The sequence below is a fragment of the Peromyscus californicus genome, unplaced genomic scaffold (assembly GCF_007827085.1).
Source record: "Peromyscus californicus insignis strain IS unplaced genomic scaffold, ASM782708v3 Scaffold_9__1_contigs__length_137607984, whole genome shotgun sequence".
NCBI classification, from domain to species: Eukaryota; Metazoa; Chordata; class Mammalia; order Rodentia; family Cricetidae; genus Peromyscus; species Peromyscus californicus.
The window spans coordinates 62,387,127-62,412,628 of NW_026294617.1; the positions used below are offsets into that span (position 1 = coordinate 62,387,127).

Sequence of the window (25,502 nt, forward strand, 5' to 3'; positions counted from 1 at the left end):
AATTTTTTCGGTGCTCATGTTGTTGACATCAGCCACATTATTTTCATTTCTCAAAGGTGGCTGAGGTGAGACACAGTAGGTGCAAAGTCACACTGACTATAAGCACTGATTCATAAGTTCACAGTGGGTTCTGTAGAGGACGGGGATGGAGAGGATGTTAGCAGTTTGCTCCAGAACAGTGGTTCTCAACATGTGGGTCGTGACCCCCAGGCTCACATTACGGATAACCTGTATAACATATATTTACATTACAATTCACAACAGTAGCAAAGTAACAGTTATAAAGCATTCTATAATAACAATTTTCTGGTTGGGGTCAGCACAGCAGGAGGAACTGTATTAAAGGGTCATAGCATTAGGAGATTGAGAACCACCACTCTAGAGCAAGGGAGATTATCACTGCAGCTCTCAACTAGTGCTTCAGGGGTGAGCATGTCTCTGGAGCCAGGTAGCTTGGGTTTATAACCCTTCTTTTCACTCACAAGATATATAGTAAAGGAATTTAGTTATACAGTGCCTCAATTTCTTCATCTGTAATATGCTGATAACACCATTATTCTCATAAATGTTCTATAGATAAAAGAAAATGCTTGATAAATAAACCAGCTGGTGATTAAGTAGAAGCATTAAGACTCTTTTTTTAATCTTAAAACAATTCAGAAATGCTAATTTTATACATATATTGGAATGTTTCATATGAACATATGAAGTAACTACGGAAACTAGTTATTCAATTTATCTGTACAGTAACTGGCTTCAAAACAAAACTGCAATGCCAACTAGAAACAAAGAATAATAAAAGATTGACTTTAACAGGTTTATTATAAATACAAGGGCATTAATAAGTATCCTCTCTAGTCTCAATGACTAATAGAAATGTGCCTTTATAAAAGGAAATTATTTCCGCCGGGCGGTGGTGGCGCACGCCTTTAATCCCAGCACTCGGGAGGCAGAGCCAGGCGGATCTCTGTGAGTTTGAGGCCAGCCTGGACTACCAAGTGAGTTCCAGGAAAGGCGCAAAGCTACACAGAGAAACCCTGTCTCGAAAAACCAAAACCAAAAAAAAAAAGGAAATTATTTCCAAGTATCAAGAAAAAATAAAAAGAAAGAAACCCAGAGAAACTATACTATCTAAGATCCCAGAGCCAGAAAGTGGTATATACAGAATTGAAAACCAGCTCCACTTGATCTCAAAAACTCATCCTTGCCAAGAAAATTATTCTGACATATAATGTCTTCATTTACTTGTGTACTGAGTAGAAGTATCTACTAAGTACCACTTGTGTTCCTTATTTCTGGGATATAACAATAAATTAACACCAAAACTCTTGTAGCTTATATCCTAGTACAGAAAACAGTCTATTAATAAATCATATAATGTATAAGAATGACAATACTACTGAGGAGGAGCAGGATAAGGATATGTGGCAGTCAGGTTGGCAGAAGGCAAGTGTGACAGTTAATATTCATTGTCAACTTGACAGTGTCTAGAACAGTAGTTCTCAACCTGTGGGTCGAGATCCTTTTTAGGGTCAAACAACCCTTTCACAGGGGTCGCCAAAGACCATCACAAAAAAATGGGTTTGCGTTGTGATTCCTAACAGCAGCAAAATTAGTTATGAAATTGTAATGGAAATAATTGTATGGTTGAGGGTCACCACAACATGAGGAACTGTATTAAAGGGTCACAGCATTAGGAAGGCTGAGAACCACTGCTCTAGAGTCACTGATGAGACAGACCTCTAGAAACACCGTGAAGAATTTTGTACATTAATCTCTGGGCACACCTGTGAGTGATTTTCTTGACTATGTTAACTGAAGTGGGAGTTCCCTTGTTGAATATGGGCTGCCCTTCCAAGGGTGGTTGAGACATCGGCAGCTCTGAGGAAAGGGGCTTTTGCTTTTCAATGAGCTGCCTTTACATCCTGTCCTCAAGTTCCTTTACCCTGATGCCATCACTCCTCCACTCTCCACCAACACTAGGACACATATTCTTTGGCCTTCCAACAAGGACTGATGATCAATGGATCCCCAGGAATCCTCCAGGAGTTCCTCACCAGACTGGGACAGTTGAAACATATTGCAGGTTCTCAGCCTCTCCAGTGTGAAAACAGGCATTATTGGACTATGCAGACTCTTATCATGTAAGTCAATCTAATAAATAAATCTAATAAATAAAACGCCATTATTGGACTATGCAGACTCTTATCATATAAGTCAATCTAATAAATAAATCTAATAAATAAAACATCTAAAAGGATTACCTAGCGGGTAAGAAGTCAACAGAATGGCAGAGGTAGACACTAATTAGAAGGCTACTACTACAATGTAGGTGGAGCAATGAGGATGGCATAGATCAAAATTCAAGGTGCCAAGTCAAAGAAGTGGTCTCATTTGAATTAAAGGTACAACCTACAAAGTATTTGGATATCATGGAATGAAAGTCAAGTGGAGGATAACATCAAAGTCTGAGTCTGAGCAATGAGAAAAGAGGAATGCTGTACAGATTTTATGAATAAGATACAGTTCAGTTTTGGACATATTAAACTGGAGGAAATTTATCTTCCCCACTGTGATGGGTAGTGTTACTGTCAACTTGTCAGAATCCAGAGTCACCTGAAAAACCAATGTCTGGACATACCCCTGGAGGATTAGCATGGACTCTGTCAACTGATATGGAAAGAGCTATCTCATTTTTAAGGAAGGAGATGCCGGACTGTATGAAGTGGGGAAGATGAGCTGAGAGGTGGCACACATGGATCCCCTTTCCTCTTCCTCCTGACCATGGATGCAATGAAACCAACTACCTCAAAACAGCTACCTGCTTGACTTCCTGCAATGATGGACAGCACCACTGAAATGTGAGCCAAATAACTCCCTTAAGTCGCCAGCATATTTTATTACAGCAACAGGGAAAGAACCTAAGATAGCAGGAATAGCAAATTTACCCAAGTTTTTTAAAGAAGCCAGGAATTTGGAGGGTTTTAATGTTAAATCTCTTGAATTTAAAAACTGGAAATTATAAAAATATTAATTGACCTCTATAGATGAAACAAAACAGCCACAGATTTCCTATGGCCCAATCTCTGAACTGTCAACACTTTCCCTAGTACCTACAGCAGGTACTCAAACAATATTTCTTGAAGAGTAAACCAAAAACTTTTTTAAAAAATTTAACAAAGCTTCATGCACTGTTGGCAGTTATATTTTAAACTGAAACTTCTTTCTTATAGCAATATTTGGCAATTTCTATTAAATAAAAAATATACATGTACTTGGTAATTCAAGAATGTAAAGATAGAATTGCCTATGTACACGAAGATATGTACAAATTCAATGATATTATATATAAAAGCAACAACCTACAAAATAAATATCAACCCATTATACAAACTAGAATAAAAGTCATCATTTAACTACACAATGGTATATTGACAAGCTTTTAAAGAATGTCATGCCTGGGGCTGGAGACATGCTCAGTGGTTAAGAGCACTTGGAGCTCTTCCAATAAATCCAGGTTGTATTTTCAGTACCCACACATATAACTCCAGTTCCAGGGGATCCAATGCTCTCTTCTGATCTCATGAGTATGCATTTGGTACACATACATACATATATACATACATACAGGCAAAATACACATAAAATAAGTTTAATGAAGTCATTTTAAAGAAAAAGAATGCCATGCCTTTGTATGTACTGAATACAGAAAACTTCAAAGAACACTCTAGAGAACACTACAATACCAAATGCAAATGTTGGAGTTTTTAGATAAACATACATACATTGATAGTTTCTTACATGGGCATATAAAAATTATGGTGCAATTTACAAGAAACTAAAAATTGCAATCATTGGTGAAAACATACTTTTCCTTCTCACTTCTCTGTGTTTTCTTTTACAAGAGTCCTTCCAAGCAGGGTTTCTTTGTTTGCATTGTTTGGTTTTCAGACAGGATCTTGCTACCTCTGCTACCCAGGCTTGTCAACTCCCAGCAATCCTCCCAAGTTATAGCATGTCTCATCATGTCTAGTGTCCTATTGTTCCTTAAGGACAAGCTCCAACCCATTTACAAAGTCACAATGGACTTCTCATAACCCGGCTGAATCTCCCTCCCCAACTGCATTTCTTATGTGCCCAAAACAGTATGTACCGACTGGTGACTTCTCAAATGTGCCATACTCTCATCCATCAGCCCTCATGTCACTGATCCCATGGGCTTTCCCCCACTTCCTTAGACTTCCTCACTATTAATTATCTCTAGCTCCCAATTCTAAATTAGGTGGTGTTCTTTAATATCTACTTTTATCACCGAGTGTTGTGATGGCCAATCCCCTCCTCTTCTGCCTCTACACTCTTCCTCCCTTAGCCCCCAGCAGACTTTAAGTTGTAGTCTTATTTCCCTAGCACCACAGAGCACCCTGACACATGATGCAGAGTCAACGAAGAAACTGAAAGGACATTAGGATTTCACTGAAAATAATGGACTTGGATGCTATCCCATTTACTCCCACAATCATCCTGTGAGGCAAGTGCTATTCTTTCTCATTTAAAAATACTGAGACAAACACCGGTAAAATTACAGATCAGGTGACTGTCCATGCAAATGTTCCCTCACTTTAAACATTTTTACCCACTTGTGTCCCATCCATGAAACTGCCTATTTTGCCCACCTCACTTAAGACATTACTTCTCATATTTAAAAAATGACCTAGGGAGACAGCTCAATCTGAAAAGTGCTTGCACCTGACTTCCATTTCCAGAACTCCTGTTTAAAAATGTGGTAATCTCTGGAGCTGGCTAACCAAACAGCTTCAGTTATCCATCAGTGAAGAAACTCAGACTCAAAATAAATAAATAAATGATGGCCAGTGGCTGAGGAACCAACACACAGAGAAATTAGCATTCACCTGTCCAAAATTAGAAAACATCTTTAAATCCCCTTTCTGGCCAGATCTGGTGGCACAGAACTTTAACCCAATCTGGAGAAAGAGGGAGGCTGATCTCTGTATGAGCACATCTCAGTCTACCTGGGGAGTTCCGAGCCAGCCAGGAATACACAGTGAGACCCTGTCTCCAAAATTAAATAAAGAAATAAATACAAACAAACAAAAACTTCCAAAAACTAAAACCAAACCAAACAAACAAAAACCCCTCTAGTCTGAGCAATGATTAAAAACAGACGTCTTCAGTGTCTTATTCAACACTATTCTATCATGACACAGAATATCCACATCATTTGAGTCTGAATATTTACTTTTAAATATATATGTGAAAATTCTGCAGGCAAGAAATCTTGCTACTTAGCCCAGGCTGTCGTTCGACTGCCCCAGCCTGTGAAATACTGGATTATTTACATAATAAAGCTACATTTTATAAGAAAAGGACCCACAGAATCAACTAACTCACAAGACTCACAGAAACTGAACCAAGGATCAGGAAGCCTGTAGGGGTCTGATCTAGGTCCTCTGCATGTATGTTAAGGTTGTGTAGCTTGATATTCTTGTGGGAATCTAGCAGTGGGGGCTGAGGCTGTCTCTAATTTTTGCTTGCTTTTGGGACTCTTTTCCTCCTGCTAGGTTGCCTCATCCAGCCTTAATATAAGGGAATGTGCCTAGTCTTATTATAACTTGATACATGATGTCTGGTTGATATTCCTGGGAAGCCTGCCCTTTCTGAAGGGAAAGGAGGAGGGGATATTGGGGAAAGGGGAGTTAGAAGGGGAAGGGGACTTGAAAGGACAGGAGGGAAGGGAAACTGTAGTTGGGATGTATATGAGAATTTTAAAAAAAGGCTCAACTACAGCATAGATAAAAGCTCTAGTCTTCTTTACTTGTTTCAGAATAATAGACACCATCGTATTTCTCCTTATCATTACTTAAGGAACTGGAAATAGGGACAAATTGCTATCAAGAAAAAGATCTTGAACCTGTATTAGCACTAAATGTGTGCCCTTTACTATAATAGTGATAAATTTTATGTGACTTCAAATCCAATAAATATTTTTTAACCCATTCTGATAAAAGAACTGCTAATTTCTGAAAATTAAAAACAATGAGATAAAGATTATCTGACCAGCTTTCAAGTTTTTTTTCTTTAATAATAAAATGTTTTCCCTTCATTTCTTTAAAACAATTTTAACTGATACGGGTTTAATATCCCTTATCTGAAATGTTTAAACTCTAAAATGTTTCAGATTTCAAACAATTCTGGGTTTGGGATTATCTGAGGTAATAATGAGTATCTTGCAGATAAGAGAAAAATCTAAATACAAAAGCTACCCCATACACAGAAACTGAAGGTTATTTTGTACAATATTCTTATATTTTTGGTTGTGAGCCTAGCCTTTAACGGCTGAGCTATCCCTCCAGCCCTATTTTATACAATATTCTTGATGCACTTGTGTGGACTTTAACATTGAGATTCTACAATGGTGCACAAAAACTTAGATTTTGGAATATTTAGATTTCAGGTTAGATATACTCAGTTATACAACACCCTTTATCCACTTAAGATGATTTTTACTCTAGGATTTGCCTTTATATTATTTTTAAAGAGTCTGTTGGAAGAAAATACCAGAATCCCTTGGACCACCTCCAATAAATGTAAGAAAGTAAAAAGATAGTATGTGTTTGCTTTAGATAGCAAACTAGCAATTGAAAAGACCTGGAACTCAAACTCACACTAACACAGAAGTTCTAAAATCAATTGTCTTCCATAATTTAGTCCAGAACAGCATTGATTCTAACATCAAACACGAAAGATCACACTTTTAACTATACATAAACTAGGAAAGTGATACTTGATTTTTTTAAGAAAATAAAGTCACCATACAAAGGTGACTTACTGACGATAAAAGCAACATATAGCGTCTGTTCTCGCTTGATTGAACATGTCATATTCAATCTAAACACACGGTTTTTATTCTTACTGTCACTCACACCTAGCTCCAAATGGTTCCACAACCGAGTCTGTGCCTGCGGTTCCCTTACAGACATCTATTTTCAGTTAACACTGTCACTAAAGTGCATGTTAAAAAGACTGTTCACACACTTATGTTGAAATGCTAAGTCACTTCACATATTTAACACTTCTTTACTACAGAATAGACAGATGTGCAAGACTGTACACTTCAAGAAATTTTAAAATATGAAACTTGAAACCAAAGAAATATGAAACACAGCAACATCACCAATTCTATCTTCTCATTAATAAGTGTAGTGTGTTCTTATCCTAAAACCTCCTTTAAAAAAAGGACACACAGACATGTATAATGCACAACTAGGAAAGATCAAGACCTAACTTCCACAACTAATGTGTAATTCCTTTAAAATCAAATTTTGCTGTGAAATTATAAGAAAATCTAAAGCAAACTGTATTTTAAAGTTCATCCTAAAATACTCCACAATCAGAGTTACTCAAACGGCTAGAGAAGCACAGAAGTGTAAGCAGGCACATTTATTGAGGTTCCCAGGTTCAATGCCTTCAGTTACTTTCAGGTATGTATTCACATTCCAAAATGCCCCACAAACTTTTATTCCACTAATGTAGGGAATGGAATAAAAGATGAAGGGGTCCTGAGCAATGGATGAGCAAGAATGATGTTAATGACTTATGGGAGACAAGGAAACAAAAGCAAGACAGACAGTGCACTGGAAGTTTCTGTACCTTTTGTTTGTTTGTTTGTTTGTTTTTTGTTTTTTCAAGACAGGGTTTCTCTGTGTAGCTTTGCGCCTTTCCTGGATCTCGCTCTGTAGATCAGGCTGGCTTCCAACTCACAGAGATCCACCTGCCTCTGCCTCCCGAGTGCTGGGATTAAAGGCGTGCGCCACGACCGCCTGGCATTTTACTCTTAACTTTCAAAGGTAAATCTTTTTTTCTAAACTTTAGAATTTACAAAGATTTCTCTAAATGAATTTAAAAATACAAAACAAACAAAGAAACAACAACAAAACCTCACTGCCTCAAACCCACTAAGCTATATATCAGGACAGCATAGCTAATTATAAGACAAATATTCAAGTAACAATCTCAACAAATCTTTAAAGTACTGAAATACATATTTTATTAGCTTATAGCATCCTAACAAATTATAAACTGTAAACTTCAAGGGTCTAAAGAGAGAGCTCAGTCATAAAGCACACATAATGCTCTTATAGAGGACATTAGACAGCTCAGATGGCCTGTAACTCCAGCTCCAGGTGATCTGATGCCTCTGGTCTCCTAGGGCAATGGCCTTCTAGGGCAACTGTATTCCTGTACACACACACCCACAGAGGGTATGTCTGTATGTATGTGTATATATACACATATATTTCAATTTGTATTGCCTTTCAAAAATAATGCAGTAATAAAAAATGACAAGTACAACAAAAGTTTTATAAAATATAGAAAAAAATTACTTGTCTAAAAGAACTTGTTCTTTTTGTATTATAACTCAAACTGAAACTTTGTCTTCTGTATTATCACAAAAATTTCTTAGATTATAAAAGTGAATATTATATAAAGTTTAAGTCTTAAAAATTTGTGTAGTTTAATAATTTGAGACACAAAACCCCTTTCCTACAAAGCACATTTTATCTTTATGACATTCCCTGTATCGTGTGAATGTTAAATTCCAGATATGTTAATTCAGGTGTTACTGAGCATGGTATACTGAACCCATGAGATTCTGAGCAACATTTACTTTAGACAGGGTACTAAAGGTAACATGTTTGAAAAATAAAGTGTGGTCCTATACATCTAAAACAATTTCTAAATATCAAGTTCAGAGGTGGATCAATTCAATTTCACTTAAAATTATTTCTATGAAATAATGAGAGCATGTTTAATTACAAAAGTTAAATATATAATGTTTAAAGTTTTAGCACTACGTATTTCATTTAGAACAGACTTAAATCTAGGATCATTAAAAAAAAAAAAAAAGTACTTAGAAAAATCCTTTGGGAGCCACATCATGCAGTGGGTTAAGGCACTTGCCATTCAAACCTGTGAACTTGAGGTCCATCTCTGAACCTCACCAGGAAGAGAATCAACTCCTGAAGGTTGACCTTGGACTTTCTTGCAAGTCCCTGCACTCTCTCACACATGTAAAGTTTATTTCAAATTATTGTAAATAATTTTTAAGTACTGAACACAAAACTATGTGCTCTTTGAATTTATGGTAGATAGCTATGAATGCTTTTCCAAACTAAGTACGATAGCTACCATTTCTTACATAGTCTTCTATAATGTCATTTGAAATCTTAGCCATTTGAACATAGAAATCACATCTTCCCTCATTTTTTTCTACCTTGCCAACCATCATATACTGAAATGATGAGATTACTCATCATTAAAATTTAAAATTTACATTAATTACTTATTTGCAATCCTTCCTTAAAATTATGGTAGGCTTCCCACCAACAAAACGACAATATTGACACTTAAGGCTTAGTTTCAGCCATACAATATACCTGAATATATTCTTGGTATTAATAATCCTTACCTTATAAGGATGTTTGCATTTTACATGAGTTATTTTATAATTTTGGTATTAATGTTAAAGTCCAAGACTCTAATATGAAAATTAGCATTTAAAACATGGCCACACGCAGGAAATAAGGCATCGTTGGCATCTGGTGAATAAAGCGCTAACAACAATCGTTATGTCCTTAGTGGCAAACAGTTGCAGTTATTAAAACACTACCATGTACACGTGACACACATCTTCCTGGACAGCACTAAGTAAACTTAATTCTGAAAGACTGCAAATGGAAGTTTCTCGAACTCCTCATTGCGATGCTCCTTGAAATGAAAATTCCCAGTTACCTAAATTAGCAAATCTCCACGTGCCTGAACATAAACGGCGCGATGTCACCGTCTCATGTATGCTACCTACGGTGGGTGCTTCCTGATTTTTTTTTTTTTTTTAAAAAAAAACTCAATTCTGGAAGGCTAAATGGGGTGGATTACTAGGAGCCGCGATTTTCCCCGTCCAACTGGGGTCGCCTCGGATAATTTACCAGGAAGGCAGCCCACCCTGCAGGAGGACAGGAGCCTCTAGCACCCGCCCTACGACTCGGTGGTCCTCCCGCACGGCCCCCGTCCCCCCCGCCCCCCGCAACCCCCCACGGCTGGCTGCGCTGCGTGCGTTAAGCGGGCGCTTCGGGCAGTTGGCTCCCGACAGCCACTCACGCCGATGCTGCGCTTGGCGGCGGCCCAGCAGGTTCCGAGTCCGGGCAGAGGAAAGTTCGAGGCCCGGCCCTCTAGGAACTCCGGGCAGCGCAACGAGAGGGGCGCAACGGCGGGCGGCCCGCGGGGTCGTGTGCAGCGCGGCCAGGAGGCCGAGCCCCCCCCCCCCCCCGAAAGCCGCTCCCGACGGGGCGGCCGCGCAGGCCAGCCCGCGGACGCCGCCCGACGGTGCCGCCCCGGACCCCCGGCGCGAGGGCACACAGCCCCCCCCCCCCCCCGACTGTGGCCGTTGGCAGCGGTTTGCCGGTCACCCCCCGCAGCTCCCATCCCCGCCTCACCCCGTCGGGTCTTCTAAGGCCAGACCTAAAAATGCCCGGACCAACGAGCGCAAACCGCCGCCGGGAGCTTGGGAGCTGCGCTGGGGGGGCGGAAGCCGCGGAGGGAGGAGTCGCCGCGGGACGGGGCGGGGAAGGGCGTGGCCAGCGGGGCTCGTGCCGTCCTCGCGCCTCGGGGGCCTCGGGCTCCGCGCTTCAGCCTCACGCGGAGTTCCCCCCCCCCCACCACACACACACACACACACACACACACACACACACACACACACACACACTCGGCCAATCAGCGGCCGCCCCTGGAGCTGAGGGGGCGGGGCCGAGGCTTGAGTCCCGAAGAGGCGCTTGGCGACAGGAAAAGGGGACGTGGAGTGGCAGGCGCGCTGGCCAATCGGGACGAGAGGAGCGAATCTTGGCGAGTGAGTGGGGTTTGGCGCGTGGAAGACTTGAAGGCGTTACAAAACGAGTTACAATGTGAACGTGTGTGCCTGCGGTGGAGGAGACTTGTAGGTAGGCTGAGAAAGTTCTTCTGTCTTGTTGGATGGAATTTGCAAATCTTGAACTACTAGCTTGACCCCCCCCAAACAGTCATGGGGACCATTATAAAAGAGGACGGGAGGGGTGGCCTCCAAAGACTTCTCCAAGTCTCCTTCAAACGGATATGATGAGCCCCTGATGATAAATAACGTTAACATAGTTTGAGCCCTTTCATGCTTCTCCATACCAGCCGCTATCCAGGGCGTGTCCATCTGTTCTTGCAGTACTTTAGCCAAGGTGTGGTGTGTTTTACAGACAGAAACCCACGCAGACAACTCTAGGCTTTTGCACAGTAAGTGGCCCCAGGTTTGTGCCGAAAAGTGCATATAGAAGCACTGTGATATGTACTATCTATCCCAAAGGGTGCCCACCAGGAGAACGCCAGGTACCACGCCAGGGGTACATTGGCAACTCGGAAAGTAGTCGTTCTTAAACTCCGCTCTGCTCGGTACACTTAAAACAAGTTGAAAGCTTAAGCCTAGTCTGATAGACTTGTTTGGCTTCGTTTTTAAGATTTTTTTTAACCTCAAAAACTGCAAAAGTAAGATGTGTTAAACACTGTTTGCTAGGCCTTTTTGTTTCTTCGGGAAGAAAAGACTGTCCACATTCTTTATTTTCATGTGGGTGGCTTGTGCTTTACCAATAATGAAGTCTACAAAAAGTTTCTGACTAGGTGAAATGGTTTTTAAGCGTTGTAGGAACCTTTAAGAGCCAGTAGGTGGCAATATTTCATTGTGAGATGTGAAAGAGTTCTTGGTGGTAGCCTGCGGGGCGGGGGGTGGGGGTGGGGGTGGGGTGGTGGTTATTTAACATTTCCAATTTGGGGCTTTCTTCTCACACCCCACCCCCAGTATAAAGGAAACCAAGCAAACAAGAGTTTCTTTCTTCCTTTTCTTTTCTTTCTTTCTTTTTTTTTTTTTTTTTTTTGGTTTTTCGAGACAGGGTTTCTCTGTGTAGCTTTGCTCCTTTCCTGGAATTCGCTCTGTAGACCAGGCTGGCCTCGAACTCACAAAGGTCCGTCTGGTTCTGCCTCCTGAGTGCTGGGATTAAAGGCATGTGCCACCACCGCCCAGCAAACAAGAGTTTCTTAAAGGGCACTAGAGTGAGACCATAGAACCTTGCTTTAGTAAGACAGTGTTAAAAGACTCCTGTTACAGATATGCCATTTCGGTCAAAATCTTAAAGAAATTAAGCAAAATTCATTAGCAGATGTCTTTTTCATCGAATGCTATAAAAGACTGTGATTTCTGCAACCAAAAATAGAGGAATAGCCTCTATTAGATTTCCAAGAAATGGATATCTGAAGCCTTGTTTGCCACTAGAATTCTTCAAGAATAGATTCCACATTAGACTTTGTTGGTGGCTTTGTGGGGAAAGTGATCCAAATGGGGAAATATGTGAAATGTAGATGATGCTTTGGATAAGAAAGAAGCAGACACAGAAAATAGCCTTTGCTGAAGGCAACGACAGACGAGAAGTGCCGCAGCTGGGAGGGAAATGATGCTGACTGATAGCTCAGCATTAAGATCCCTTGCTGTTCTTCCGGAGGACCCACACCCAGTTCCTACCACCCAGGGCAGGTGGCTCACAACTGTAAGGCCTCCAGTTCCAGGGGATCTAGCACCACTGGCCTCTTTGGGCACATACCCACATACCAACACCCCATACATAATTTTAAAATAATAAAAAATCTTTTTAAAATGGAAGGAATGTGCAAAATAGTTGATTAGAATAGCTTGGATATATGTAAGTATATTTCCCCCCAGTGAAGTGCAAGCTTTGGGATATTTAGAAGTTAGTTTCATAGATGTCTTATAAAATACAAATCCCCAAAAGGTAAGGAAAACAATCGGAAGTCCTTGTAAATGTTTGTTCTCCAGCTCCCTGATAGAAATAAAGGTGAATTTTCTATATAAAGGTTGGTGTGTTGCAAGAGACTCCTCCATCCATATCCGGCAGTCATGACACAGAGCCAAAAACGTGACAACTCCTGGTGTGTTTCTAGAACTTTTATCACCTGTACAGAATTCCAGCACAGGAAACAGCTCTATTTTAATCTGATTACTCTTCAGTCAAGGTGACACCCTTTCAAAAGTTTATGTTTTGTTTTTGTTTTTTATGATGTTGGTACAGTCATCTTCCCAGCCCACTGGACCACTCTCTCTTGGGGTGTGATACCTTCTGCAGCAGAATGGCTGACTGGCCAGAGGTTCCCGTCACTTTGAACCCTGAGCCATTATCAAGATGTCTCTAAGGCAAGGTGAGTGCTTCAGCCGTGCTTTCTCTGGTGATGGAAATGAGCCATCTTATGTTCTACCTATATTGTCCTGTGATTGACAGTCTTGCTTTTATGGCAGCAAAACAGACATCACGGTCTTGGCATGTAGCTCAGCGTCAAGGTATCAGTACCAAACCTATGGCCAAGACCTCAGTTAACATTACAGATTGAAGGAAGTTCTGATGAGAACAGAATTTCTGGTTTGTACTAGTTATTAGTTAATAGCAGGAACATGTTGCAGAGGCTTCTCACTGTGAGGGGCAGGGAAGAAAGACAGAGGGGAAGGGCTTGAACACAATACAATCTTCAGAGGCACATCTCCAGTAATCTCCTTTCTTCAGCTAGGCTCACCTCCAACCACAACCCTGCCAGGATGAAGCAAGCACACGGCAGAGGAGCCTGTTGAGTACATTTCATTCATACTCAAACCACAACAAGCCTATTTAATTATTATCAGGAGAAAACCCTGATGTGTAGTTACAAGAAGGAACTATAAACCTAAAACTGCTACTCAGTTTAGGGAGACAGTGTTGCCAACAATCTCTAGATTAACCTATAAAGCACATCTACATGTCAAGTCCACTGACCAGCACAACATACGAGAAACTTCACCATCACCTCTAGAGGTTAGGAACACCCACTTTTGCTCAGGAAAGTGAAGACTGAAATCATTTGCCCATGGTTCCAGTCAATTGGAAGCCTGACACAAAGCAGGATCCTCCCCCTTTATCAGAGAGAATTCCCCCAAGGAAGACCAAACAAAAGAACCACCAAATATGAAAACTTACTGTAGCAAAATTTAAACAAATGATGAAACACACAGAAAAAAAATAGTGGGTTGAATAAATAATTAATACCCAAACTTATCTCAGTAGATTTTACTCTTACAACTGTAGAAATAATTTTTGACAAAATATCCCTTATTATATCAGATGGTCCTGTCATAGAAGAAAACCCAAATACAGTGGCAGATGATCTAGGCATTTTAGATGGAACCAGCAGGCCATTGTTGGATGAACTTTCTAGCAAGACTCTGTGCTTTTGCAAACTAACCTTTGAGCTGGATTCAGTCACACCCACCCCCAAGAGTGCTGAGATTTCGACTGAGCCCAAATTGGCAGTTTCCTGAAACATTGCTTATTGACCTCTGCTGACTTTCCACACAAGGTTCTCCTTCCCCTCAACTACCACAGCCTTGCAATTGCACCCAATCCCTGTCTTAGGCTACTTGATGTTTGCAGGCAGTCCTAATCATTTCCAGATAAGCATGAGTTTCTTTGTTCATAATCATGTTGTTTGCATTCATAAATATAATTGATAAAAGGACAAAATAATAAAACAAAAGAGAATTTTAAAAAATGGTAGTGGTGATAGAACGGGTAAAGCACCCTGAACCCTGTGAGCTGCCTGGGTGTGGGTGCTGGGGTAATGTGGAACATGAGTAGATGCCTGGAAAGGGGTGGCACTTGTGACTGTGGGGAGCCAGAGCTTTTCCTTAGTAAGATTCTCACCTGAACAACAGGAAATTTCAGAAGACAAAGGAAACACCTTTTGTACCTTAAACCCAGAGCCAGTTCTTAAAGTGAGGAATTAAAAGTATGAGATGTAGATGCAGAGATGAGGAAAAGAGTTCATGTGGAAATGTGCAACCCAGATCACAACTTCCCTGCATATTATCACCAGTAGTCCTGGCAGGCAGAAGCCTGGCAAAGACCACATAGGGCTACCCTGTCCCTCTGGCCTCCAAGGTCTAGTGGCTCACTTTCTACTTTACAGCCATCAAAGGCCCAACATCTGCTTCGCAGTTAGATGCTCAATATGAATTTGTTGTAGTAGGAGAGTAGTGTGCTAGGCTGGAAAGATGGCTCAGCAGTTGAGAGTACTTCTGCCTGTTAGGATGAAATGAGTAGAAATCAAATGCATGATTGTATCTGTGGACATGAAAATACCAAATGCTTTCAACATGCTTTTTAAAGAGTAAGCTGTTAGGAAGACAGAAACCAGTATACTACAATTACTTACGTTTTGTATACTAGCAGTAACAGGATGTGGCAGGAGCCTCATTTCTGTTCCTTGAGAAATGGATCTAGTCTTCACTAGGCATGCTTCTGTGGATAATGTTTAAGCTGTGTTTGTTTGTGATACATAGGCTCAAATTCAGAGCCTTGAACTTGAGAGAAAATTGTTTTAACTCTGAGATAATTCTCTAAACCCCAAATGTTTTCATCTCTTCCTACTTTTCTGAAGTTTGGGTCTGTTTTGTATTTATTGTGGATATTACATTTTTCACAATTGTTATCTGTACTTTTTATTCAACTTTATTCTGTTTACTTAAGTTTAATTGTAATAGGAAATTTTTGTGGTTGCTTCAGATGCAACAATATTTATAACTAACCCCTAAAACTTAATGAAAAGGTAACTTGAATATTTCAAATAAAATATGAATATCATGAATAAAGAGTGCTGCTCTTGGCAAAGACCTAGTTTGATTCCCATCACCCATATGGTGCCTCACAACTATTTGTATAGGTACATGTTTGAATGTATGTCTCTAGAGAATTATAAGTGAAAAAGATCTTTCCTAGCTACATGTTTATAAACATGAAAAATAATTGTAACACTGAAAGAAAGTGACATTCTGGTGTGTTTTAAAATTTACGGTGAGAGTGTGTGTGTGTGTGTGTGTGTGTGTGTGTGTGTGTGTGTGTGTGTGAAAGTGAAATGAGTACTTTAAATGCCTTAAAATATATAATTTATTAGAGAGAAAAATAAAACAACTGTAAGCAAGGTATAGTCAACAATCTCAAACTTGCAGCTATAGGTGTTTGGGGTCCATTTGGTCTCTTGTTACCCCTTTTCCAAGCACATATTATAGTCACGGCCTGAGGAAAGGTACAGGGTCTGCATCAACCAGGTGACTACTCTGCAGAGGGTCCTTAGGATATCCTTGGTTTATCTTGTTTTCTCATACTTCTGTTACCCTTCAGGCTGGCATTTAAGAGATGCCTAGAGGACCCAGATGAAGCAGAGGGGCCTGTCTTCACAAGACCATCCCCACATATTCAGCACTATCTTCCAATCTGCATTCTGACACATTTTCTATGTGCAGGTGCATTTCCTCTGAGAGCCTCACCCTTCACAGCTGACTAGAAGCTCTGTCTTGACTTCCCATGAGCATCAGCATACCGAAGGGCTTGGTCCTCATTGTCAAAGGTTGTGGGAGAGTAGAGAGCTACAGGGGGTAATACCCGTTAGCCTTTCTGAAGTGGGCATTTCTTGTGTGTCTTTATTTAGTCCTTTTATTTCCTTCTCATTCAAGGTAGAACTTGAAGCACAGTGTTGAGTAAGTGTGGAAATGGTGAATACCCTTGTCTTGTTCATGGTTAGAGAAGTTTCTTTGATTTTTTCCCCTTTTAGTGTATTGTTGATTATAGGTTTGTCATATATATCCTTTAATGCATTGTTGGTTATAGGTTTGTCGTATATGTCCTTTAATGCATTGTTGGTTATAGGTTTGTCGTATATGTCCTTTAATGCATTGTTGGTTATAGGTTTGTCATATATATCCTTTAATGCATTGTTGGTTATAGGTTTGTCGTATATGTCCTTTAATGCATTGTTGGTTATAGGTTTGTCATATATATCCTTTAATGCGTTGTTGGTTATAGGTTTGTCGTATATGTCCTTTAATGCATTGTTGGTTATAGGTTTGTCATATATATCCTTTAATGCATTGTTGGTTATAGGTTTGTCGTATATGTCCTTTAATGCATTGTTGGTTATAGGTTTGTCATATATATCCTTTAATGCATTGTTGGTTATAGGTTTGTCGTATATGTCCTTTAATGCATTGTGTGTTGTTTCTTGTAGGACTAGTTTCAGGACTTTATCATGAAGGAATGGTGAACTTTAACAAAAAGCCTTTGCTACATCCAATTAAGATGCCCCTATGATTGCTGTCCTTGAGTCCGTGTTCTGTCTTGGATTGATTGATCTTTATATATTGAAACAATGCTTACATTCCTAGAATGAAGCCAGCTTGTTTGTGGTGAATGATGATTTTAATGTGTTATTTAATTCAGTTTACAAATTTATTAAGAATGTTAATATCCATATTGATTAGTGAAATTGACCTGTAATTTTCTTGCATCCTTTCCTTATTTTTGTTTACTTTGTTTGGTTTTTCTTTTTTGTATCCTTATCCAGTTTTATCATCAAGACAACATTGACTTCCTAAGGTGAGTTTAGTGGCATTCTTTCCCTTTTCATTATGTGGGTGGTTCCAGGACACTTGGTGGTAATTTTTCTTTAAAGTTCTGTGAGTTAGCAGCAAATCCATCAGGGCCCAGGTTTCTCTAAGCCATGAGACTTTCCCTTTTTTCTTCAATTGCATAGCTCATTATAGATCAAACTTAATCCTCTTGGTTAAATTTTGGGAAGCAGTATATGTTGAGAAATTTATCCTGTTCATTTTGATTGTCTAATTTATTTGAGTATCAGGCTTTGAAAGTATGACCTAATAACAACCTGAATTTCACTGTTATCAATTGAAATCTCTCCCTCTTCCTCTTGGCTTACGGCGTGTCAGTGTTATTATAAGAACCGACTGTTTTATTAGTTCTTTGTTTTGTTTTTGTTCCCATTTGACTAATTTCTAGCCTACTTTTCATCAAATATTTGTGGATTTCACTTGTTATTTTTCTAAGAATTTGAAGAATATCATTAAGTTATTTATTTGTGATATCACTGGTTTTGAATGTAGGCATTTATACCTGTAACTTCCATTTTGGAACTATTTTCTTTGTATCACATAGATTTTTCTATGTTGTGTTTTCATGTTCATTCTTTTCTAGGAATTTTAACTCTATCTCCTGATTTTTTTCAATGATGTATTCATCCTCAGGGTACTGTTCAGTCTCCATTATCTGTATATTTTATGTGGTGTCACTAACTATTGATGTCAAATTTTATTAACCTATGATCAGATAGAGTAAAAGAAGCTATTTCAATTTTTTTTTGCTATTTGTTAAGACTTACTTTATATCTAAAAAATATTTTGGAGAAAATTCCATAGGCTTGAGAAATGAACCATAATTCTGCCATTGCTAAGTGGAATTTTCTTCAGATATCTGTCAAGTCCACTTGGCCAATATTTTCACTTGACTGCTGTTTATTGACATTTTTGTATGAATAAGAATGGGGCATTTAATTACCCACCATTGCTGTGCTGAAATGAGTCTTTCCTTTATATCCAGCAATGTTTATTTTATAAATGTGGATGTGCTGATATTTGCTATGTTTTGGAATTATTATATTCTCAGATGGATTGTTCCCTCTTCTTTTTAATAGTCTCTTAATGGTTTATTATAAACCAGCTTTATAGGCCACAGGAGGAAAAAAGAAAAGAAAAGAAAAAAGGCTGTGTACAGCCTTTTGGGGAAAAGACTAGGAGCTGAGGAGGGTCAAGATGAGTCTAGGGCAGTGGTTCTCAACCTGTGGGTCATCATCCCTCCGGAGTAGCATATCGAATATTTACATTATGATTCATAACAATAGCAAAATTACTACTAATTATGAAGTAGCAAAAATTTAATTTTATGTTTGGGGTCACCACAACATGAAGAGCTGTATTAAAGTGTCACACAGCATTAGGAAGTTTGAAAACCACTGTTCTAGAGCATTGGATTCCCCAGGGAGGGTGTCCTGAAAGGGAAACCAGACAATCCAGTAAGACTCCATAAACAGCATAACTCTTAATATGAAATCTCTAATTTTTGTTTCAAGTCTTCTTTGTGAAGAATTATTATAACTATGTCTCTTTGCTTTCAAAGTCCATTTGCTTGAAATATTTTTATCCTAAGATTTTGCTTGTCTTTGCCATTGAGTTTTGTTTTTTTTTTTTAAATTTCTTTTTATTTTATAATTAATTTAATTTTACATATCAACCACGGATTCTCCTGTCCTCCCTCCTCCCACCCCCCAGCCTTCCCTGCCCAGTCCTCCCCCCATTCCCACCTCCTCTGAGGCAAGGTCTCCCCTGGGGATTCATCTCGGCCTGGTAGATTCAGTTGAGGCAGGTCCAGTCCCCTCCTCGAGTTTTGTTTCTTGCAGGCAACAACAAGTAGATGGGGGACTAGTTTTTAATCCAGTCTGCCAGATTGTCTTATTGAATAATTGAGGTCATTAGTATTCAGAACTATTATTGAGAAGTATGTATTAATTGCTGACATTGTTGTTTTTGTAATGTTTGATACATTTCTAATACTCATTTGCTCATCCTCTGTTCTTTTTTATGACCTTACGTTGCACTTATCTTTTTTTTCAGTGTGTAGAATTCCTTCAGGTATCTTCTGTAGTACTAGCTTAGTGGTCTTGAAAGTTTTCAGTTTGTGATTACCATGGGTTGTTTTTCTTTCTCTCTCGATTGTGAAGGATAGGTTTGCTGCACATTGTAATCTGAGATATGGGTTATTGTCATTCCAAGTTTGCAATACATCATCCCATGCCTTGGGATTTGTTGTTGAAAAATATGTGGTTGTTCTGATGGGGTTACCTTTATATGTGACTTGGTGCTTCTCTCTTGTAGCTTTTAGTATTCTTTGTTATCTCTCTTAGCTGTTTTAAATATAAAATGATTTGGGGGCTTTCTTTACTGTGTTTATCTGTTTGGTATTCTAATGCCTCCTAAGTTTTGATGAATATCACTTACCCTAGATTAGGAAATTTTTGTCTGTGTTGTTGTTGTTGTTTTGGTTTGGTTTTGATTTTTTGCCTTTTGCTTTTGTTTTGAGACAAGGTCTCTCTATTTAGCTCTGGCTGGCCTGGAATTCAAAATGTAGGCTAGACGAGTCTAGAATTCACGGAGATCCACCTACCTCAGCCTTCTGAACACTATGACTAAAGGCATATGCTACTACACTCAGCTTTGGCTATGATTTTGCTGAGTATATTTTCTTTGTTTATCGTTTGTATGGCTCGTCCTTCTGTGCCCATGATTTGTAAGCTTTGTCTTTTAATGGTGCACCTGTATCTTGAAGGCCTTGTTTATAATCTTTAATAATTCATCTCTTTTGTCTCACAGTTGCTAATTTATCTGTCCTGTCTTAAATCCCTGATAGTGTAGCTTCTGTTTGATCTATTAGTGAGGTTTTCTAATGCTTTTTTTTATCGACTTACTGAGCTTTTCATTTCCAAAATTTCAATTCGAAGTTAATGGATTTTTTTTAAATTTTGTTGAACGTTCTTGTAATTATTTACTTTCACTTCTTCATCTGGGATTTCATGTATTTCACTCTCACTGGAAAATTTTACTGTGGAATGAGTTATTGTTGGATGAGTATATTGCCTTCATTATTTTGTCTGGCTTTTCTGCATTGGGACTTGTGTGTCTGACATGAGGCATTTTTTTAATTACTGTGTATTAATTACCTATCTCATTGCTGTGCAGAATACCTCCAAATAGTGGCTTATGTAAGGAGGGAAGGGTTTATTTACCTTACAGATACCAAGGCTATAGCTCATCATGGCCAAGAAGGTCTGGCAGCAGGGGCCAGAGGTGGCTGTCCCCAGTGTGTCCAGAGTGATGAGTGCTTGTGCCCAGATCACTTTCTCTGTTTATTCCATCCTGATACATAGCCACCTTTAGAGTAGATCTTACTCCTCAGTTAACCTAATCTAAATAATTTGTCACAGGCATGCCCATGTATTTGTTTCAATGGTGATTTCTTGTCTTCTCAAGCTGACAATCCAGATAAACCACCATGTACCATGTTCTTTCAATTGGAGCATTTTTACTGTTTAAGTGAAGTTGTAGTCGGACTGAGGTGTAGTTTCTCTATGCTGGACTGAGGATATAGCTCACTGGACACAGTCCTCTGACCTTTCCAAACACAGAATACTAACTGTTGAAGCAACCACAACTGAAAGATAAACCCACTAAGAGAACACTCTATAGGGGAAGAGAAGTAAATGCAAAAGGACGATTTCTCAAAGGTCTCAAGTTGGGGGATGGGATATAAGTCAGTGGTTGAGTACATTTCTAGTACAAGTCCTACATTCTGTCCTCAGAACAGGCACAGGTGCACGCATGTGTGCATGAGCACACACACACACACACACACACACACACACACACACACACACACACACACAATTTTAAGAAAAGATACCTACATTGCATGATTTCACAATGGGTGGTCAGAATAAATACTAGCAATGTAGACAGATGTGACTGTTCTCTACAAGGACATATGTCAAGAGTAGACATTCTTGATGGTCTTGTGAAGCATCACTCAACAGAGGACCTGGCCTTCAAACATTCTGAGGTGCAGTCAATTTTTATCCCAGTTTTTAAAACCACACGTTTTATTTTCTCCTCCATCTTGTTTTATGCCTTAAATTCCTTTGTGTTGTTGGTTTTGCTCTTTAACTCTTTGCTCATTTGGGGCCCCGCCACCCAGCTCCCAAATAAATCACACACAGAGGCTTATTCTTAATTATAAGTGCTCAGCTTGACTTACGTCTAGCCAGCTTTTCTTAGCTTATCCAATCTACCTTTTGCCTCTGGGCTTTTTTCCTTTTCTTACTTCTGTATATCTTACTTTCACTCCTACTCCATGGCTGGCTGTATGGCTGGCCTCTAGCATCCTCCTCTTCTTGTTCTCTTGCTCTTTCTTTTTTTTCCTCCCAGATTTCTCCTTCCATTTATTCCCTCTGTCTTCCAGCCCCACCTATCCTTTCTCCTGCCTAGCTATTGACCATTCAGCTCTTTATTAGACCATTAGGTGTTTTAGATGGGCACAGTAACACAGCTCCACAGAGTTAAACAAATGCAACATAAAAGAATGCAACACATCTTTGCATCATTAAACAAATGTTCCACAGCATAAACAAATGTAACATATCTTAAAATAATATTCTACAACACCTTTGTTTTCAGAAATAGTTATTATGGGGCTGGAGAGGTGGCTCAGAGGTTAAGAGCACTGACTGCTCTTCCAGAGGACCCGAGTTCAATTCCCAGCACCCACATGGCAGCTCATACCTGTTTGTAACTTCAGTTTCAGAGGACCCCAATATCCATGGCAAAACCACAAATGCACATAAAAATAAAACAAACTGTCTTTTTTAAAAAAAAAGAAAAGAAAAAAAGAAATAGTTATTATGAAGTTTATTGGCTTCATAAATCTCTATCCAGAATTTTTGTGTGAAATATGAAAAGATTTTGTCATCAAGTTCTGTGTGATGTACCAGAGGCAAAGGGGAGAGATGTAGGCGGTGAATGGTGTCAGGGGAAGCTTGGAGAAAATAGACATTTCCATGTTGATTGAGCACGTAGCAACTGCTCCCTTTTTGCTTTCCACCCAGCAGTGAGACAACTGGTCACATTAGGTGTCTGGACCAGCATAAGCACTAAAGAGCTGTAGCCCTTTCTCCTGAGAAGATCCCTAGAGCAGCCGCAGACTTAACCACACTCACCAGGCAAGAGCTGTTGATCTCATGAATTTTGCAGTTTGACTTATTGTATGACTCAACACAATCAAAGAGATTTTGTCAAGAACATGAACTCATTCTTCTTCAAAGAAGTGATTCATTCAGGCACCAGATAAGGGTGCTTTAAAAATTTACATGGCTTGGGTCACAGTAAAACAAAGGGATAAGAAACAGTTAACCTGTCCAATTTGAGAACATAATAATCACTTGAATTCCTTTGATCTTCATTATGTTTTCCAAGAATGTTTTAATTTTATAATATGGATATTTAATTGTAGAGACTATGACTATTTATGAGATCATATTGCTCAGAAAGTTTCCAGAAGAACTGTTTTTTTTTTTGTTGTTGTTGTTGTTTTCTATTTTGATTTCTGTATGCCAGGGAAGAAACGAAAGAGACTTAACTCAAGGTGTTTAAATGGCAACTTGAGTCCAGAGTCTCACACAGCATGATTCCCCAATCCCTCTGACCCAATAAAAATGGATTCAGCAAATATATCCTTTTTAAAGAAACTGGTAAAGTAAGAATGTTTGTTAATTCAACTGAACCTCTGATAGTTATCAGTTCTTTTATCACTGAACATTTGCCCCTCATAAAAATTACAAACATTAACTCATGATTATGTTCACATGAGTACACACACTGAGGATTGAATCTAGGGATTTCTGAATACTAAGTATTGACTCTACCGCTGGACCACACTTTCGCCCCTGATTCATTTCTTCAGTTAGAGACAGTCTCATGGTGCATGCAGTTCTGGTTGCCCTAGACTCACGGAGATCCTCCTGCCTTTGCCTCCTGAGTGCTGCCACCACCAGCACCACCACCATGACCACGTCTGTGCCTCCTCCTCCTCCTTCTCCTCATTCTCCTTTTGTTTTTGTTTTGTTCTCTTTGTTTAGATTATTTTTTATGTATGAGTATTTTGCTACATGTATATCTATGCACCACTTGTGTGCTGGGTCCCAGCAGAGGTCAGAAGAGAACATTGGATTCCCGGAAACTGGAGTTATGGACAGTTATAAGCTGCCATGTAGGTGCTGGGAGCCAAACCTGGGTCCTCTTTATAAGAACAAGTGTTCTTCACTGCTGAGCCATATCTCCAGCCCCAATCTTTTTTCCATAATAATTTATTTGCTTGCATGTGTGTGTCCATATGAGTGGATATCATATGTGGGTAAAAGAGGATGCTGGATCCCTTGGACCTGGAGTTACAGGCCACTGTGAGCTACCTGACATAGATTCTGGGAATCAAACTCAGGAAGAACAATGAATGCTGTTAACCACTGAGCCATCTGTCCTTACCCTGGTATATACTTAATTGAAGAATATAAGAGGTCATATTTTTTCTACATTGCACAAGAGTGAAAAATGATACCCAATACTGTACTCCATTTTTGAAGTCTGTGACAGTTTGAATAAGAATAGCTAGCCCTCATAGGCTCATACATTTAAATGATTAGATACCAGGGAGTGGCACTATTTAAAACAGTGGTTCTTAACCTTCCTAATATTGTGATCCTTTAATACAGTTCCTCATGTTGTGGTGACCCCCAACCATAAAATTATTTTCATTGCTACTTCTTAACTGTAATTTTGCCACTATTATGAATCATAATGTAAATATCTGTGTTTTCTGATGGTCTTAGGTAACTCTTGTGGAAAGCTTGACCCCCAATGGGTTGGGATCCACAGTTTGAAAACCACTGATTTAAAAGGATTATAAGGATTAGGAGATATGGCTTGTTGGAGAAAGCATGTCACTGGGGGTGGGCTTTGAGGTTTCAAAATCCTGCACCAGGCCCAGCACCTCTCCTTCTCAGCCCACAGATCAGGATGTAGCTCTGAGCTACTTGCTCCAGCACCATGCCTGCCTGCATGCCGTTATGCTCCCTGCCATGATAATAATGGACTAGACCTCTGACACTGTAAGCCAGGCCCCAGTCAAATGCTTTTCTTTCATAAGAGTTGTCTTGGTCATCATGCCTCCTCACAGCTATAGAAGAGTGACTACGACAGAGTCTTCTGGATTTTTCTGTTTTCTTACCTCCTCCACCAAACTAATCCAGAAGTTCAAAGTTGTTTTCCACTTCCATCGCAGTGCATAATCTACCTTTCTCCCTCAATTTCCAAACACCCTCATGTCTAGCATTAGAATTGTGCTTGTTAATCAGTATTACTCCAGGTCTCCTTATTTTTCAAGTCCAGTATGAATACTTTTCAGTGCTTAGAAGTTTCTCCTGTATTTTGATGCCATGACTGCTCTTTCTTCTCTAGCAGACTATACTGTTATTCTTCAGTCTCCCTCTGGAACTATTTACTTCAGTCTTCTTCTGAAATGACTCTCATTCTTTCTTCCTTCCCTTTATTTATGACCTTACGCTTCCAGCCTTCTATTTAAAAAAATCTCCATAAGCTCCCCTTAGATGGTCACATTCCTAGCCTCAACCACCACTGGTATAGTAACTTGCAACTCTATCCCCAGCCTTGAATGTGAGATGCCAATTTCTAATGATCTCTTCTGTTTCTAACTGTGAGACTTTAGATGACACAGACAGCCCAATTCAGGTTTATCCTTTATCTTCTGAGGCACATTTCCCCTAAAATAACCTAAATTAGCTCCTATGCACAATATGACCATTTCCCAAGTACTGCCTTATAACTTAGTATCCCTCAAATAGATTTTTGT

At 39.4% G+C, this 25,502-nt stretch overlaps 1 protein-coding gene and 1 long non-coding RNA gene across 7 annotated transcripts in view; one reads left to right on the plus strand and one right to left on the minus strand.

Annotated features, from left to right (window-relative positions):
• Positions 1 to 10,702, minus strand: part of Rbm46 (RNA binding motif protein 46) — a 48,823-nt gene extending 38,121 nt beyond the window's left edge. For 4 of the 6 annotated variants that reach the window (XM_052731151.1, XM_052731150.1, XM_052731154.1 and 1 more), the window contains exon 1: positions 10,512 to 10,701. The gene's annotated coding sequence lies outside the window, so the exon portion shown is untranslated. Of the gene's footprint in view, positions 1 to 10,176; positions 10,283 to 10,511 lie in introns of those variants that run through there. The other 2 variants (XM_052731152.1, XM_052731153.1) reach the window with 2 other exon arrangements.
• A 77-nt stretch (positions 10,703 to 10,779) lies between these two features.
• Positions 10,780 to 25,502, plus strand: part of LOC128105830 (uncharacterized) — a 69,995-nt gene continuing 55,272 nt past the window's right edge. The window contains exons 1-3 of the long non-coding RNA XR_008216512.1: positions 10,780 to 11,015; positions 13,176 to 13,302; positions 17,527 to 17,558. This is a non-coding gene — a long non-coding RNA (uncharacterized LOC128105830). The remainder of the gene's footprint in view (positions 11,016 to 13,175; positions 13,303 to 17,526; positions 17,559 to 25,502) is intronic.